General features: G+C 39.7%; 1 protein-coding gene across 5 annotated transcripts in view; it reads right to left on the reverse strand.

Annotated features, from left to right (window-relative positions):
• The window catches only part of Ddr (discoidin domain-containing receptor 2), a 334,142-nt gene that overhangs the window by 244,115 nt on the left and 69,607 nt on the right, over nucleotides 1-20,420 (reverse strand). For 4 of the 5 annotated variants that reach the window (XM_076429974.1, XM_076429972.1, XM_076429971.1 and 1 more), the window contains one exon: nucleotides 10,383-10,444. The exons of the other annotated variant lie outside the window; for it this stretch is intronic. The gene's annotated coding sequence lies outside the window, so the exon portion shown is untranslated. The remainder of the gene's footprint in view (nucleotides 1-10,382; nucleotides 10,445-20,420) is intronic. 5 annotated transcript variants of the gene reach the window in all.

The following is a 20,420-nucleotide window of genomic DNA, read 5'->3' on the forward strand; positions in this document are numbered from 1 at the left end:
CACTGTGTCTGATTCTGTGACGTTCGCAGCGTATCTTATGTTTTCACTAGTTGTATCATGAAACCATGCACTACGAAAAGCTACACAATTAAGCTTATTTCATTGTATTTCATCGTTAACCGCAATTAACGAATAATACGTATTTCATCGTTAACCGCAATTAACGACTAGACTAGAAGAGTAATTGTTAATTGCGATTACCGATTGAAGTAGAAATTTATTCGTCAATCGTAGATTAACTTTTTTCCCAACTCTGTATGACATACATAGATGCTCTAGGAAATTGTGAAATTCATTCCAAACAAACGCGGTTCGTTGAGGAAGTATGTTTCAGTAAAAATTATAAACTATTTTTAATATTATGACAATTTTTATGTCTCTCGAACGCGAAAAACTTAACGTGCGACAGCCGTCTGTTTATATACTTTTCAGTTCTTTTAACTTTAATCTGCAACGAGGTAATTAATGCTTTGATGTAACAAGATTACGGATAATTTTAAAAAATAAATCTCGTTGCTTTAATTTACAAAAACTGTAATTTTATAAGAAAACAGTCTTACGACAGCAAGAGTTTAATCAATTTTTCGACACGACCAAAAAATTTTCGACAATTAGTAAATCTTGGAATCTTGTTATTTCATGCAAACTGCACGGTGGAGTATTCAACAGAGAAAATTAATTTCTATATGACTCGAACTTCTCTAAACGAATATTTGCGTAAGCACTCACAATGGGAGTAATACGTATGCAAATCATTCCTTCCGATTAAAACTACTCTAATCAGAAACTTTCCCCAAGAACACCCGAAAAGCTCTATCCACCATTCCTCGATCCAGGAATGCAAATGCTAGAAGATTTGTGCTCATTCTTGCGATACCTCTCTCCAGCTCTATCCTTGCTGGAGGTGCGAGAATGCGGTTTTAGTATTGTCGTCTAGAGGGTAGAATCATCCCCCGAATGTAACTCCGCCGCATAACCAACTGTTCGACCCCGTAAACTGAAAATCACCGTTTTATCATCTGTCTCATCGCGAATTATCTTTTGATTTCGTTTTTATCGTGTCACGTGAATATATTCAACGATTCGACGAAGACAGTTCTGGAAATCTGTTCGATTGTTTTGCTGGAGGTTCCCGAACGAACCGTTTCATCGCGAGCGCGGCGGATTGGTTTCTGGCAAGATAAATATTTGTTTCGTGAACACGGGAACGGTAATAGTGAAAACAATCGGCGACGGTTCGAAGAAAACAGGGGGATGCAGGGAAGATTTGCACGAGGCGCGACAACCGGGGCTCCCGGAGATCGAGTCTGCACGAGTGGACGCGGAGATCGAAATCGGCGATCTTCGAGCGTAATCCGAGATGGTCTCTCCTCCATGGCTATTCTATGTACACATCGTGAGGTCGTTCACCGAGATCGTGCTGATTCCTTCCGGCCGATACCACCCTGGGGAATAATACTGACCCTGTCGGACGACAACCCGATCGTGCTCCGTTCGAAGAACATCGGCTGATTATTAAGTGGAGTGGCCGCTCTCGGTGCTTCCCACTGACCATTCGCATCTGTTCCGGACGTTCGATTCTTTTATGCGCGAATACGTAAACCCCTGCGCCAGCAAACCACTTCTCGGAATTTCGAAAATCCTCCGCAAGTATCAGAATATCCGCTCGCGGTTACGCTCGCCGACAAAAACTTTGCTTGTTCCGGCAACCGATAGACGATTCTTCGGGATTTCGCGGGGCATTATCGATATCTATCTCTGCGAATTATTCTCTTTCATCTCTGTTAGGTATGTTAGTATGTTCTAGAGTTTAGGGTAAGGTTGCTCAAGTCGTACCAGTGCTTAAGTCGTACCACTTGCATTTTGAACGAACTACGGGGACAACAGCACATACAACGGCAACCAAATACACATCTGAGTCAACCAAGTTGCTTTACGTATTATTGTCTGCCATAAACCAGCCTCATTATAAATCCTGTTATCAAGTAAGAGTTTATTTCAATTTTCTTATAATTTTCTGCATATGTTTGGTAGTTAATCTTGTATTCATAATTTTCATAATCATAATCTTATGTTCCTTATTAAATATTAATTCAGTAGAATTTACATAATCGTTTGGTCGAAACGAAATCGTATGAATTTTATTCAGTTAGGTTATGTTTACTTTTTAAATTTAACTTGTGCCGTGTCTTAATTCGTACCCATATGAGATTCCTAAGTCGTATTACCTCGTTAGTCGAAATAACGTCAACGCAGAATAAAGAAAACATAAAAAATGCGGCAAATAAAAGAAATACAGTAATTAATAAAAAGGAATTGGCATTAAAAATTAAATAGAAGAAAAGCGATTGGTTTTGTTTTATTTGTGGAGAAGATCGGGAGGAAAACATGATTCAATGCTTGAAATGCAAATCATGGGTGCACGATGTATGCGTTGGAGTTGACAAAAGAACAACAAGTATGTGATGTTTGTACTAACTTAATACCTATGTGTCATGTAAACAGATTAATAAAAAATACGTTTTAATTATTATTGTTGCTTAATTGAATTCTTAGGTACGACTCAGGCTATACGTGGTACGACTTAGGAAACCGGTTCCTTTAGTCGTACCGATGTAAGTTTTTAAACATTTAGTTTATTTTACGTGAAAGCATATAGATTTTCTAATTTCGTTATAATATTATAAATAACAACAATGTTAACACAAGTTTTGAATAACACATTTAATTTCTATTTATTTGATAAATCCTAAGTTTTATACGGTTTTTTTCTTAAGGGGTACGACTTGAGCAACCTTACCCTATCTAGAATGAAATGATCATTTTCGTAAAAGATTCTATGGACTTTTGCTGATAAATGGAGATACTTCTTTGTTATAAATGGAGATATTTCTTTGTTATAAATGGAGATACTTCTTTGTTATAAATGGAGATAATTCTTTGTTATAGCTAGCCTGCGGATCTTTATGCAAAATAAAAATTGTCTGCATCGATTGCTAAGAAATAGAAATTCAATTGAATGTGTTATTTCTTCCCTTAATAATTTTAATAGAGGAGAGATCTGTTTTGGCATCTCCAATTTTTTAAATTGTCCAACAATTTGAATTTTATCTACTCAATTTTGCTATAAGTGCATAAAGATCCGCAGTTTATTTATACCATAAATAGACCGTGTAAAATAGAGGAGCTGCGTAGACATTGATTTCATTTCTCCGTAATTTAAGTTGAGAGTAACACTTCAGTGTTTCTGAGTTTGTTTTAGCAATAACCCTTATAGTCATACCATTTTATTAAATGTAACGTGGCCTCTCTCAAGAAATATTTACGAAGGTGCCTTGGTGTGCGTCATAATTTCAAGTAACGACATGTACAGAATTAATTTCTTTTTATAAAATACAAAACCGTGACGTATGTTCGACGTTCGTAGAGAGCGTGTTAAAGGATGTTTTAAAGGGTTCGTTAACATTTAAACAAACCAGACACTTTACGATAGAAAACGAAAGATTTATTTCAATGTTCCACTTCTTCGTCTAATAGAGTACATAAAACTTGGAGGCAATGTTCGTAACCCAGCGTCTACATAAAGAAAACACCAACGCTAAAAATTCAATCACGGGAGAAGGAACATTCCGTGGAATAGCAAATGGTTCAAGGCGAAGCAATGTGATTTTAAAATGAACGGGAGCACAGGGAAATAGGGATGGTGGATGCCACGTAAGATTCCAGCGTGAAAGGCGTTAAGCTAAGCTTTAATCGTCTTATTGCGTGTTAAATCTCTTCTTCGCCCGGCCTTCCGTTCGTCGAAAACGCTTCGAAAGCGCCATTGCATTGTATCGGGCTCGCAGCCACAGCTACACGCTTATAAGCCCCGCGGCTTCGGAATGTAAGGATTAAAAGCCAGGTCTTGCTTTCTTTGAGGCGCGCCTGCGGCACAAATGCTTCGCTCTGCTCCGGCTCCGCTCCGGATCCGCTCTCGAACGTCACAGGGGCGCCGAATAAATTAAGAATTCGTGATAATATTCCGCGAGCTCGCCGCTCTCATTCCCGCGAGTTTCCATTACTATTCTTCCCGAGGAATTCGGTGAATGCCGCGGGCATTCCGCTTTGATTCAATTAGCCGTATCATCGTTGCGCTGAATCGCAACTATTCTCATTTTTACGGCGACTGCCCGCTCCTAAATCCACCGCATCTCTGTATCGGGACGCAAATTCGATTAAACAATTTCTGCCCACGTTGTACTATTTAACCCTTTGCGCTCGACTTTCCTCTCTGAAGTATAATTAAAAGTAAAGTCTAATTCGAAACTGTTCTAGATGCTTGAGTGTCTATGCAACTAAACTATTCTGGAATTAAAATACCACCGAGCGCACAGGGTTAATTATTATCCTTTTAGCTAAGCGACTTTTTAAACATGAACGTTTAGGGACACGCGACGTAAGAGAAATAAAATTGACACAATCAGAGTAACTATGGCGTGCTGTAACGTAATACACTGATGTCCTTAAATCTTTTGAATATGTCCACTGCTTCATATTGTACGTACCCATTTTTGTCATAAATGCATAAAATCCGCAGTCTAATCATGACACTCAAGTCTGTAAATTAGAAAATACCAGTGACGATCTGTATTAAAGTATCTGTTAGAGATATCACACAGCAAAGAGTTCCGCAAGAGCTAAAAGCAATCCCGCATCAAACCCAGGAAACCGCTAGAAAAAATAAAATAAAATGGTGGCCCCACAATGAAACCACCGACCCGTAAAGGGTCGGCGAAAGGAAAAGGGCGAGTTTTGGCGGCTGTACCTTTTTTCATGGAAATCTTTGTCTAGTAAAGCGATAAAAAGGTTGAATTGTATTTCCAAGTACTGGGTGCCCCGTAATATGTGGGAAATATCTCAAGACATGGACCAATATCTGCAAACAATGGTAAGTTAGTTCCACTTCAGATCGTTATAATTCTGCCCTGATTGAAGGCACTACTATCGAGAAGACTTAAACGTCAAGTAGATATTATATGTTTACCAATTTCATTTTTAAAGATTAGGGTTTGCTAATACTTATGAGTAGAGAGATTGTTGATTGTGCAAAATAAAAATTTCTTACCTGCATTGCAACAGACTGGAGTGAAATAGAAATTTGAGGGGGTAAGTGCGCACTAGTTTTTGTAAAGTTTGACTTTAAACTGATGTATTTTCAGTCTGCTATGTAAAAACTTAACTGTGGCAAGAGTTTGATACCAAGAGTAACTAACTTATCCTACATTAATAAATACAAGCTAGAAAAATTTCGTTCATACTATAATAAAAATAACCAGTTAATGCGCTTGCCCCGATTACGCATTTACCCCACTCCACCTTATGTTTAAATTTTACTAATACTTTTGCTATTTTGAATTACAGCTAATCATTTGTGTCATAAATACATAAAATCCGCAGTCTACTTATGAGACATAACAGATCGTTATTGTTCGGAACAGATCGTTATAGTTCGAATAGTGGCAAAAGATAAAAGATTTACAAGAAATTGATGCGGGTAGTATCTTTCCGCGACTATCTCATTTTTAAAGATGTAGGTTCGCCAATACTTATGGGACTGTTGGCCTCTCGGGCGAAATATTAGCGGCAAAACAAGGCCGGATAAGGTTAACAGGACCGATCGGAAAACTCGGCCAAGCACTCCCGTGTTGTTCGTATTTGCGGTCACGCGGGAGGATCGTTATCGAGCCGCGAAAGAACGAGGCCGATTCCCAGGAGGAAATCCCGAAGCTCTCCGGCGTGGTCTTATTATTTCTGATACCCAGTCATCGGAGCGAACGATACCATCGAGATTTTCATCGCGAAACAACGCGTCTCTCCGCGGGTCGTTTGTAGGAAACTAAGCGCAACCCGTCTGCCACGTATCGCAGATCCTGTCGATGGCGCTTGGGAGCTCGTTCCGATTCCGGCCCGTTTCGAAAAAGAACGTTTCCATGCGGTACCATCGTTCGACCGTATTTCCTCGATTCCCTTCAGCCACATCCTGTTCCACGCCGTGCCGTATGAAACAGAGCTAAAGGGATACGAACGATTTATACCGTCAAGATTGCGTATCACCGCGCCCGCAAGAAATCCTGTGAACTTCGCAGCACGCCGATACAAAGAAACTACTGTCTGAAAAGTCAGTACGGCTACGCGGTCGTTCTACAAACCTGAAATCGGATGCTCCTACGTTTCAGTACATTATTTAACCCTTTGCGGCCCACTCTCGCTCTCCTTTATTTCAGAGTTCACTGCAGCAACGTGTAATTCAATTGTTGGATTACAATTATTGGATTCCAGAATGCAATGAAACATCTCCATCAAGAAATACTATTCGTCTGCAGATTTATTCATTTACCATTTTAAAATAGAAAACTGATGTTTAAGGCTCGTTCTTCAGTTATTACTAGACTGGGAATGTTTATGGAATTTTTAATTTTTCTAGGCACATTTTAAGAGAAAGTGGAAACAAATAAAATCTTATTTTTTGAAAATTTTCAGAAGCCACAAGTCCATAAAGCAGTCTAGTTACTACATAGTAGATATCTAATTTAAATTAAATCAAGTTAATTTGTGGAAAAATAAATGTATTAATGATATTATTATCATCTGATGTTCGATCAAAATGTAGTCCAAATTTTATTAGATTCCCACAGAAGGTGTCTATATACAAAATAAAAAGTGCTGAGTATTTTTGCATTTGGCCATTTGAATAACTCCAAACTAATACAACAGTATTCTTAAACTCTTCTAATGTATTTACAAGTTCGAATTGCACTCACTGATGTTTGTCACGAACGCATAAACCCCGCAGTCTAGTAATAATAAAAATCTCTGTAAACACATTTACGAGCGCACAATGTTTTTCAGCATATTGAAGATGGAATGGAAATCGACCACTTACATAAATCAAATTATAGAACGGGCACTCCGTTTTAATTCCGAATATTATTCCTTAGGACCCGAGGATTCCAAGGGAATTCATTCTGTCGGCGGAAAATCGCGCGTCCCGGTAAGAGAAACATTTTCAAGCCCGGCTAAAATAATCATGGTGAGTACTATGTATTTGCCGGAACGAAACTACGAATAGCGAAACGAGAATACAACGAGCCGTATCGTATCCCACGCGAGCGAGACGGGGGGGAGTGGGTTAGAGAATACAAGCCGATTAAATGCTTCACTTTCTTCCATCCTCTGTATTCTCGTCTCGCCTTCTGCACTTTCCTCGAGATCAAGTCCACGGGCCTGAATCCACGCGAAAGTTCGCGGAAGCGAGATCAAGGATAAGTACGTTGCGAATGCGTAAGCGAATTACGGAAGTTCCTCGTCGGACGGGATCACGATTCCACGGGGAAAAAAAATCCTTTTCAGAGATGCTACGTCGAATCGTCCGGCTAATGCACGATCTTCGAGGCTAATGGAAACGCGTCAATTTGCTCTGATACCATTAACAACCACCCTTGCTCGTGATTCGTTGTTTTCTTCCCTGCGAATGGATCTGCGAATAATTACGCCGGCAAATCTGTTCCGTTGAGGCGCCGCGCCGCCTGCTTGATTGATTATGGCTGCCTCTGCTTGCTTTAGATTTTGGTTAGTCTCGCTGCTTCGAAAAGCGTCTTCGTTGATCACTTTATTACATCAGGTTGTTTCTTCTTGGCATATTATTTCTTTAGACTGTTTCCTGGATTCTAGGAATGTTTAGTTTTGACCAAGTGATGAACAGTTTTTAATTCTTTATGACCTGGTAAATTCAGTTCAAGTTCGTGAAGTTATTCCTTATTTTTTGATGGAACGTTTTTTAATGTTCTCAACAGATTTGGGGGGCTTGTTTAAATAGAATACCTTGTAAAATTGTGTAAATAATTATTTAGAACTTCATATATTGTGTAAACGTATCTCTAAGGTGTGTATACTGTATAATGTTCTCTTCTTTTAGTTTTATGTTTTAAAATACGAAATTCAATTAAACAGGCGCATCGAATCGCGTGTCAATCGTTGAAAATCAAAGATGCTGCAGTCTCTAAAGCGGAAAATGTGGATTAAAATGAATATACAATTTACACTTGAAAATATGAAATTACAAACACAAAACGATTGTCTTGGAAGCAGAAGATAGATGGAGAAGAGCTTGTGGGAGCTAAAAGTAATAAACTAGCCACAATAATTCATTGTAGCACAATTAATTTTAATGAATGTCCCAGAGGAATGTGACAACACGTTCAGATGAAAAGCAAAAGATTCATACACTGTTCTTGCACAGTGAATCAGGAATCGAATCATTCCAGAAGAGGCATCGCAATGTCAAGTTTCTCGACAGAAGAGGGATCGGCCTTGTAAGCGGGCTTCTATTACCGCGGCGAGTGCGGGAAAGAAAGTGGAAGAACGACAATGAAATACAGTGCAACAGCGGGACGGAAGCTCGCTTTCCCCGTTCGCCGGGAAGGCCACTTCTCTCCTCTTCAGGGACGCGAAGTTGCCTTGACTAATGCACGGTAATCGCAGGGTAGCTGACGAACACTCCGCAGACTTGACCCCCTCGACGACATGAATGATTCAGCGAGGGAACCGAGGGCGGAGGGTCATTATTGTTATAAAGGGGAATGTATTTTACACGGGACGTGGCGGACCCCACAATACAGATAAAGAGGAAGATACCCGATAGGACAGCGAGGTAGACGGTGTAGAGCGTAGAGGTACTAATGTGCATTCATGTTTGCGGTGACTTTCCATGTTCATTCGACATTTGGACGGCTCCTATTGATATAATGATATTTCATAATGCAAATTAGGGGTTGTCGCCCCTTTTGGGTCCTCGAATTTAGCTCTAACTTTTTTCTAACTCATAGTTAGAAGAACTACGAAGTTCAATAAGAGCTTATATCGAAGTTCATTAAGACCATTCTGACCATTCTAAAGCGATATTTTTATTTTTATGAAAAATTGATTGTAAATATCTGGAACACTAACAAACTTCAAGGAATATTTAACAATCTAACAAATTTTCTCACGTTCTTCATGTTTTTCGACATGTTTGAGGTTCACAATACAGTCTCGTTTCGATAACATGTATCAGGGGTGACGAGCTTCTTCTCCTGACTAACATTTCTGAGGGCAACTTGAATGACCCTAGTCACCCAAGAGGTTATTCAATGTCATAAATGTAAAAATAGATGAAAAATATAAATTTATTGTGTGAAATGGAATATTCTTAGCTTCGTCAATGGAATTAAACATTTCTTTTCATTCTTCTTCTTCCTCACGGGATCTCATGGATTTTGTTACTCTGCGCTCACGTATTATTGTGATCAGTGGTTAAAGATTGATGTTTGCAGAAAGACGAGCCATTTTGCTGTGTCCTATTCTCCGTCGAGCCTGCATGGTCTTCTCTTTTCTATTTACAGTAGAGAACGAAGTTTATTTATTTCCGCTATAAGTAATTGCTCTTGGAAAGCTGTTTTGTGCAATATATGTTGCGAAGAACAGTTCCCATGGACGTTACTTTCCGAGCACCGCGTGCGACGATCGTCGTTTACGGCAGAGCCATGTTGAAATTAGATTGATAAGACCTAGAGCCGTGGAATTCGTTCGACGTCGTACGGTCAAATAAAATTTAGTGCTATTGCCTGGCTCGATAATGCACTCCCGTCGAAGATAAAACCTTCGGAATTCGATTAAGAATATAGTTTAAAGCCGAAAGAACAAAGGTACGCTAGAGGAGAGGATCGTCCGAGAACGATCGGCCGCGAACGGTGCGCTGGTCCATCGTTGCCTAAAGGTAGCTGCACTTTCACCTCGTTTCATGGGATTCCTGTCATAAGTCCCTCGGCTAAGTTGATTGGATTGGTCGGTCGCAGCGGCCGCATCTCGTAACCCCATTTTCCAACGGTGGTGGAAAACCGAGCGGAATTTATCGTACGAGCCACCGTATATCGGCGCGGCAGCTTAGATTTCGATTTGGACGGGGCTTTAGGCTGCGCCTGGCGAATCACGCCAATTTTGCACCGGGCCTCGTAGAATTCCCAATTGTACAGGACGGATGAAACTTTATGAAATTCATGAGGGACGAACGTGCGCACGCGACTACATAGCCCAGCTGGATATCGCTCGGTTATAGTCCTTGGGAATCGTCCGATGCGAAAGCAAGAGAGAGAGAGAGAGAGAGAGAGAGAGTGTGTGTGTGTGTGTGTTCGACGGATTTTTGTATAAGCCCGGGAATCTTTGGTCCGGCTTAGAGGTTTCTAAGCCGATCGAACGATGCCACGGGAAACTCGATTTCCACGCGCGGACAGTCGCGGAAGCGTGACTCGTGCGCTCGCGAGAGACGGTACAAGGGAAATTCAATCGCAGAAGAAGAGAGTACTTACTGGTGCTGATACGTGGAGGCGATGTTCTACGTTTCACTGCATGTTACGACGGCCCGAGTACCCTGGAAACAGACACACATGGCGAGTTTAGTCCTTGGGAATCGCGAGAATCGATCCATGGACGTGTTTTTTCCAGAAATCGCCGCTGGGAGCATAGGAAACGGTAAATTGTTGGAAGAAATATTTCAAGGAATGTGGTTATAGCCAGAGTTGATACATAAATTAATATCAGTGTTGTAAAAATTATACAAATTAATACACGTGTAAAAAAATTATATGTCGCGGCTACCATGGGATGATTCTCCACCCTCGATTTAGTTGAAATTGAATATTGAACTAATGAAGGTGCAGCAAAATTGATTTTGACCGTGAATTTTAAGGTTAAAAGATCAACAATTTTTCTTAATTCGTATTTATTATATTTTATTCGTCGCGAGGGTCAAAAGTGCATTTTCGGCCATTTGCATTTTTGACCTTCGCGACGACTATATACGATGCAATTAAAAAAAATTGTTGCCCTTTTGACCTTAAAATCCAAGGTCAAGGTCAATTTTGCTGCGCCTTCCTTAGTTCAATATTCAATTTAAACCAAATTCAGGGTGGAGAATGGTAGCCAGGACATAGAATTTGTTTACACCCTGTACCCGTGTATTTAAAAACCACGATCTCTAGTTTCCATCCCCTAAATATAGATCATTTTATACAACAAAAATGCGTTTCAAATATTGTTTAAGGAACTGTATTATACATGCTTTAAGGGTTGTCTCCGTCCCCTAGATACAGATCATTTCATGTGACAGACATGTATGTGAAATAATGTCTCAAAAACTATATTATACGTACACACAAGCATGTATCTTGTATAGGCTTCAGGTAGCTGAAATGTTACGGCATACTTCATCCGTTTTGAACTCAAGAATGGCAGTAGGGTAGCCGAAAAATGGTCTGAAGAAACTGAGAATGGCCAAATTTGTTCCATTATTAGTAGAATGTGGAACGGACATAGCTCAAAGCCGAAATGATGCGATAAGACCTCCGAAACGGCCGTGACAGAGGGGAGGAGGTCCGCACTGAAACCAAGCGGAAGAGGATTGCGTTCACGACAGGACGTTTCCATAGGTATTCGTAGATTTCAGGGTGACCGAGCAGCCGATAACCTTCTTTATCATTTTTACAGCCGGGTAGGAGGTCGTGGCAGAGACGTCCGCATATTTATTCAACATTGCCGGCAATAAAACACAGGCTTGCGCGCGTATCCGGCTGTCTTATGGCTGTTTTCTCGGCTGGTATAATATTTCGTTTAGGAATGCCGAGACAGTCAGGTGTACGAGAGGAGAAGAGAGAGAGAGAGAGAGAGAGAGAGAGAGAGAGAGAGAGAGAGAGCGTATAAAGGTATGTCTGATTTAATACGAAAATGGAGCGAGATCGTACCGCGTCTGCCTAGAAATTTGACGAAAGTACCGACAAACTGTTCTCGGTAGATTCATCTTGGAACTTCGCGAAGCTGAACGCTTCTTCGTCTATCTACCAACAGTTTGCCGAAGTTATTCAATTTAACAGAAAATTTCTCCGATAACGACGTGTTATGTTATTCCCGAACTTAGAAATAACCAATAACGAAATGGTTTCGACTGAACCAGGTATGACGAAGTTTCTGGGCTGCGTATTTCCGGCGTATGATACTTGTCTTACATGAACATTTTCAACGTCATCTTTCGTCACTGAAACTGTATCTATTCCTCGTATAATTTCAGTGGAGAAATAATTTATTCTACATTTAGAATAAGCAGTCTTACTTTACGAGTTGAGAGAAAGGTACATCAAAACTCAGTCATGGAGGATTGTTTAATTGAATGTGAAGGTTCTTACGTCTTGGAACTTCGATTTGGTTCACATGCGGTAAGAGAGTTAAAGAAAATCGGGGATATGTCTGGCTTGCAAATTTAATAATAGAAAAAGTTTCTAGTGTTAGAAATTTACCAAGACAGCCCGACTCTGACCGCGTTCTGCATGGCTTCTAAACTTTCCCATCTTCCGTTGTTCGGTTCAACCATTCAAGTGGAGATCGTTGCAATCTCAGCCAAAGGGATTCCATAGGGAATCGATATGCGAATGTCGGTTAGGGGCTGGAGAGCTTTGAACGACGAAAGTTGATTTTATCCCCTCACGTTACACCGGATTGAAATCATTTAGCCAATAGAAATTCTCCAACACCTTTTTAATTAACCGATATACGCTTTTTTCGTCGGTGATTAAACGTTAATTACGTACTACGCTGCGCACATAATATACGCGCTCGGGATTTCGTTATATAATCTCATAATTATTATCGAAATTATTCGGAAAGTACAGGAAGCTATTGAAACAACTTCGTATATTGGATCGATGGGCGAGCCTGGAATCGAATAACATTGAAAGTAATTAAACGCATACGTTGAAGCGAAATTCCGGCAAACTATGAAACGAATTCCTTTATCGAGTGGTTTTAAAAATTAATGCCAGCTTGTTATTTGCCAATATATGCTAGTTCTATAATGTGTCAACTGCGAGTCGAGAGAGCTGGTTAATCATTCAGAATGATCAAAATGGAAATGAATGTAATGTACTTTATTGAGTTTAGTACATGTTCATTAGAGAATTCAATCGATATTTGTTACTTGCCTTTTGAGAAAAACTTATTATTATTATAACTGGACAAGTTAAATAGAGACGGAGTGTGGACAAGTACAAGTGAAACAAGGACAAAATATGATTAAGCAAGTGAAATTGTAGAATGGGGACCATCTGTTGTCAGACAAAAAAAATATAAAAAAAACTTTTTAAAAACCACGCTTATATTAAAATGCATTAAAAAGGAGAAAATAATTTTTTATAATGCTAATACGAATGGCCAAAGTTAAACGCGAAAAATGCACCACAAACAATTCCTTCAGAAAATATACGAAAAGTATGCACCATTTTATTCAACCCCAACTCAACCTTGGCGGGTTGTACTTTGAAATCTCAAAGAAATGATCATCCAAACAAGACGCACCCTACACGAGTGACTCTCGAATCATTAGTTCAGAACATACAACAGTACGAAATCCCCGGACTGGACCGGCTCGACGATCTCCTCGTCTCACAGATAAAAACCTCGCCAATCCAACCCGAGCTCCTGCTGTAGCAATCAACCACCCCATCGAAGGAAGAAAATCACTCCGTGTGCAGCTTTGTTTCACGCCGTTCGGGTGTTCCATAGGCAGACGGAAGTGTGGACGCGGCGACGCAAAGACAAATAGGCAGGGAGCGGGGGCGCGAGCTATCGCGGTACAGTAATTCCAAGCGTGTTTTCTGGGTCGGTTGCACCCAGGATTGCGGTTCCAGGGTCGCATTGTCTCTAGGAAATACGGCCGTGGAAGAAACGAAAATTATGCCCCCTCTGCCGCCCGGCCCCTCGCGAAATGCTTTATTTCCTTCGCCGGTCTGGCGTTTCCTCTTTCACGCTTCCCTCGCCGTTCAGTTTCTCTTTTTGCGGAGGAAAAGGAGGGAAAGAGCGTGACGACGAGGTCATTTGCCTTTTACGCCGAGCCATAAAGAGGCGGCCGAGACGCAACGTTGTCTCCGCCGCGGCGGAGAGAGGCTCTCGCGAAGCCGGGACAAAGAGGAATGAAGAGGAGACGAGGGAGAAACGCTGCACCGGGATGCAACAAGAGAGGAGACACTCGCTCTGTCAGGCTGACAGACGCTGACACGCGCGCTGTCTATTCGTTTCGGGAGAGTTAAGACGCGGAGTGATAGACGGCGTTTAGGTGGCCGGCGCGGCAGCTCGAGTGACGACAGGAGAGAATGCAGGGGTGGTCGCGTGCCAACCGGCTCCGGGACAAGCGTTTTTTGCTGGCACGCGTGTTCCTGTTATCTTCTCGTTAACCGTCACTCCGGATTCTCTCATTTGCGCTTCCTTCCTCCCGTTGCTGGCTCGTGTTTTTTCCATCTTGCTGGCCCGACCGTTCAACACCCACTCTGTGCCCATACTCTCCTCTCCTCTTCTCATCTCTTCGCTCGTCGATATCTGTAGCACGGCCGGAGGCAGCAGGCTCGTATCGAAACGAATCGAACGGAATCGAATCGGAACGGATCGGATCGGAGCGGATCGATCGAGACTATGGGCCGGTCGGTAACGGGATTAGCAGGGAAATTTAAGAATTAAGCGTGATTCCGCTCCGTATCAGGTTCCGCTGACGCTCGTCAAGCTGAATTACGAGCGGTAATCCCCGGGCGGAGGCTAAAACTATTCCGGCTGAAAATCGAATTTTTAGCCAGAGCGGTGAAGTATTAAGCGTGATAATTAAAACTGCAAATTCTCGCTCGAACGGAAAATGTCGGGGGCCGATAAGAATGTGAAGGGTCGGAAGATAGTGGCCGATATAAATTAGGATATAGCGCCGGACCAGCGTGCGGGGGTTTCTTTCTGCACTATGCAGATAGATTATCTGCTGGTATTGGAAGGATTTAACACGTTCCGCTCTGAATCTCCTACAGTTGTAATAATGTGCAGTTTCTTCCTTTCTTTTTTTTAAGAGAAGGTGAATGATGACATTTCTCATTTAGTTTTATTACGGAACCGAATATGATACGAGAATTTTCTAATTGGAAGGATTCTATCTGGGGTAACTGGGAATTATTGTAATGCTACGACAATTATTACATTGCCTCGGTAGCGGTGTGCGTTACAGTTAGAATAGCGCTACTGTAATTAAATTTTTTACTGAAGTCGCAAATAAAGTAGCTTTGTTCGTGTAATTTAGTACCGAATATAACACAGAGGTAATATTTTGTGCATGAAAGGAGAAACAAGAAACGTACGTGGAATTGCGTTACTTTTAACGCTGGAATTACTACATAGAGAACCTGATAGTTTGCATTGCTATGAAAAATGAAACAATTACGATCATCCAGATTTAATGTGATCATTACTACGTTATACGCCTAAATAAATCTAAAGATCATTTAGTAATCGTTGTCAAAAATCTGGTAGTTCTAATAATAATCTATTAGTAATACTAAATAATAAATACTAAACAGTAATAGTTAGACTGCGGATTTATATGAAAAATAAAAATGTTCTGCATTGATTGTGGGAAGCAGGAGTACAACGAAAATTGATTTCATCTCTTAATGATCTTGTTGCATTATAAAGACAACATTACAATATTCGTAATTTTTTCTCATCTTTTATTGTTTTATATTTTCCCCGGCTAATGTCCTCATAAATACATAAAAATCCGCAGTCTAGTAATAATTATAGAAAACTGATAGTTTCAATATTAAACAGTAATAATTGTTTCTATTTTTCAAATTATGCAGAGGAAATTAGAGAACACCATCTTTTTCATTCATTAATTTATTAAATTGCACGCAACTTTGAAATTGTATCATCGATTTGATTATCGATCTTCACAAAATAATAAGTAATTTTGATTAATTTGCACGTTCAGTATTAAATATTGTGTATTTGAAAGGATGATGGCTAAATATTCACGTACAATATGTGCGCATAGAGAGACGCGTTTGTATGTAACGTTAGTGGATCGTTGAAATCTGACAATCGCTTGATGAGGATCCTCGATTAGAAGATTGTAATCCGCGGGGATATTGAAGCCGAAAAGTGATTGCCGATATCTGCGTGAGAATGCCTGGCTTACTCGCATAATGAAGCAGAAATATAGTCGCACAATTGATCGAACGTTTAAATTATGCAACATTATGCGTAGCCACGATAACGGTACAATTGAATGTATCCCGATTAGAGCTCTCCCGTAACCTATATTCTAGTTTCATTCGTGACGAGCACTCCGAGTTGTCCGCATCCTGCGAATTTCGACGAAATTCTTTTTTCGAACAAAAAATCCATCAACCCGAGAAAAATTGGTCCAAACGAGAAAAAAGAATACAAATATTCCACCGGAAAACGGAAGAAAATCGTGAACCGGTTAAAAACGAAAATTGTAAATCATTTCTGAAATGTGCCGATCAAACGCAATAATTCGATTTAAGTTCCTCTTTTTCAAGAATCTTGCTGTTGCGAAATCGTTTGAAATATTCTCGTCGGTCTATTTTAAGCGAATGAAACGGTAGAAATTTCGTTGAAACGAAAACTTTCTCGCTGTAAAACATTTAATTGTAGAAACGAGATCCGCGGGAAGCACAGTTAGGAAGTATTTTAATGAAATACTTGATGTTACATGCAAACTGTACGTAATAATGTTTGGTAAACGGTGAAAAAATTTTTAGCGAATGTTTAAATGAATCTCTTCCCTAGTAAACTGCTATTACAACACCATAGTGTTGCAGAATTATTTCACATGTATATTCGGTTGTTACTGTTTCAGTTAATATTACACCGGTTATTACCGGTATAAAATAATAAATTTTTAAATGAAAGTCTCGCTACATTGAATCGTATTATTATTATAAAGTATTTTATGAAATCTCTTATTAAATTCCAACTATACGTTCAACGATTCTATACGCAATTTGATTAACTACTGTACATGAAAACATTCGATTCCTAAATGAAACGACATTTACATTTAATTATAGCAAGACACGATTTTTAATTTAGAATCAAGAAACAAGTAATTAAAATTATGTAACAAAATTGTTCTACATGACTAAAGGGTAGCTAAATCAAACACGAAAAAATTATAACATAAGACGTACCATTATTTTGAAAAAACTTCATAAAATTTCTAAATTTTACATCGTTTATATACGAGACTGTCCCCTCGATGCTCGGTAGGTTTACTGTTAATTTAACGTTCTTCGACTGGCGGGTTCGAGGAGCCGTTTCCCTCGGGAGTTCTACGGTTAATCTACAACTATCAACCCTAATCCACTCGGAAGCCCGTTATCGCAGGCGTGTACACGCGATCTGCGTGCGGGTTTGGACGCCCAGTGCTCGAACGGCAGCGGTTGGAAAATGGGGGAGCGTCGACGACGCCGGTTTCCTCGTGCCGCGCCGACGACGACGAAATAAGATACTTCGTGAAAGTAATTTCCTCGGGAAAAGTAAGTTTTCGCCGAGTAATAGCCTCTGCGCTGGCACTGTCGCTGCACAACCGTTCCCTGCTCTACGTATTTGCTCGCGAACAGCCAGGGAACCTGCCAGCAAGCGCCTGCTGAAGAGATTCCACGCCGAGGACTGAGGTTACAGATCGAAGTGTAACTTTAATCGTCCTTGGTCCCGTGCTCCCCAGCGGGCCTTCGCTATTTTCTATCGTTCGCTTGGAAATGGAAGATCGAGTCTTTCGCACGGGTCAGAGAACAGAATGTCTTTCGGCTGTTCAGCGTTTCGACACCACCCCTTCGGCGACCTCTTCAGGGATGAACTCGATTTAGAACGCTAAACGAGTGGTAACTTTTACGATTTTTTCAGAAAAATTATAATGGAGCCGTTCTTTTCTAGACTTTCTGGAATAATTTCATATTCGAGGAATATATACTAATTTCTTTGTTGAAAAGTGTGTGATAGAAGTGGATATATTTAAGGTGGTTTGTCTGAAAGTGAACAATAAGATATCTCCTGCATGATATCAGGGCATGCCACATTAACATCTCTAAATACATTCTAATGTCTACGTGCAAGGAAAATAATATAGCCTGCAGTAACAGAGAATAATCAAATTATTATAACCATACTGCACAAAAAATATATTTATTGTCCATGTAATGGATAATGTTGCCTGCAGTGTTTCTGAATGCGTATTTGTAGAGGTAAATAAATAAATACCAATACTTCGCAAGAACATAATAAGAATTTAGTCTGTTTCATTTAAAAATTGATTATTTTAATATATTGTACATAAGTCAATATGTATATACAGCTGTGTTAATTTGACAGTGAAAATGTGAAAAAAAATTATCTTAGCACAATTACATTGATATCATATAAACCACATTCGCAGCAGCAGGGTGGCTAATTGTGGCTGGAAGATCTACGGTATTAATAAACTTTTATAAGCTGTAATGATGAAGAGTAACAGGTTGAGTGTAACTCGCGTATCGTGTGCGGCCAAGTATGTTTCAGGATTTTTGTAGTATCTATCCTCGGAAGCAGCCTCAGTCTAACTCTGCCTTGTGCTTTGTTTGCGAATCATGTATTGTTTGGTATGATTTGTACTTTCATATAATGGTGGAGGCTGTCCGAAACTGTGATTGATATTGCCCGGTCTCTGTAACCGTTTTCGCTTCGTTAGATAGCGATAGATGTGCTGTGTGCGTGTATCTGTGTTAATTGTCCCGGCAAGCTTAGAATCGATAACCCGTGTATGGCAATTGAAAAAATCCTTGACAGGGAATGGTGCATGCGTTGTGCTGCTATTTGAAAATGTCGATTCGAACGTCTCCGAATTATGAAATAATTTATGTTTAGAAAATATAACATTGTTTCTGTCTATTAAGTTCAGAATGAAACGAGGTTTTCCTGCTGCATTAAGAAATTACTGATTTCTCGCGTTTGTATATAGATGATTAAATGATCGGTCCCTTGACATTGTCAGCAGCCAAGCGTCTCATCCATAAATGCATGTCACGGTGCATTTTGAATGCAACTAACAAAGCGTGCTGCGGCTGCCAGTTTAACATTAATGTTTACCTTTGAATCTGATGTTACGTTTAGATCGGATCTAAGTGACGCGTACTCCGTACCATTGACCTGATTATGAGTGACCATTGATTATTGATTACTGTTTGGCCAGGCCGAGCCATTAATTACTGTCTGACCGTACCTGATAATGCTTGATTGTGTGCTAAACCTGACAGCCTGCTGGCTCAGAATATTCATCCGGCACAGACCAGCCGTAATCTCCAACAGATCCTGTATCATTATTTATATTAATTGTACGCCAGGTATCGAAAGCATCACTCGCAATATGCTGTTGTTCCATATCTATTATTAATGTAAGCAGCAGAGATCATCGATCTGAAAAAATTGCACTTGCCCTCCAAAAATATTTTTCACTCGGAGATTGCCGGTGATTATTTCACAAAATTTAAAATATCTACGATACATAGCGAAGAATTTTTTAATAGTTTTTTATAATGCATCATTTAATATTATAACACCTTCTAATATCTAGATGAAATGGTTTCTGAACTTGAAGGAAAACTTGTCTGTAGATCGTTTTATTTATTTGTTACTCGTTTTATTAATATTGAATTGCTATTCTGTTATACCGATATTGAATGATTCGGTCTCTCTCATGACACGGAAAATGACAAATGCACGAATTGAAAAATATAAACCTTATATTCAATAAAAAATTCAATACTTCGCTTGAATAATTCGATTGTTGCGTCGATGTTGTTGATTCGATCGTAGCGAATTCAATAAAATTGAATCACTTCATTATTATTTATTACACTCCGCGTTCGATTGAAAATGACACGATGCCTGGGCTGGGTTATAAAATGTTAATAAAAGACGTACTATACCTTGATGTTATATGATACAGCATCGGTATCATTCGTATCGAATGTATCTCGATGTATCCGAGTTACTGAAACGTGACGCCAGGCATAGCTTCTCAACTCGAGCGGTCAACAAAATTAAATTACATGAAAGAAAAATAGCTATACCTACCAACAAGATCATCATATTTTCAGCTTCGTGGTCTGAAACTGTTTTACAAATTCTTTCTGCCCAATTTACACCAAGATCATTAAATTCAAAGTCACTTATTTGACCGATTAACATTATATTCATAGAATTTCTCAGCTATTCTAAATAAGCTATTCAAGTTGCATATCGGAATATTATTGAATTACTTTATTTGTATTAACACATTACATACCGGTGATTATTCCATAATTGTTGAAAGTCTATGGTTCATGGCTGAGGATTTTTTAAAAGGATCCTTCGCACGATTATTGAAACGCCTATTAATTGGATCCGGTAGATGAAGTGTTAAAAAGATACTTAAAAATTAATTTAAAACGTACTGATTAATACTCCACTTAGCACAAAACGTTAAACCAATAATTAACTGCACAGAGCAG

Source organism: Lasioglossum baleicum, chromosome 9 (genome assembly GCF_051020765.1).
Source record: "Lasioglossum baleicum chromosome 9, iyLasBale1, whole genome shotgun sequence".
NCBI lineage: Eukaryota > Metazoa > Arthropoda > Insecta > Hymenoptera > Halictidae > Lasioglossum > Lasioglossum baleicum.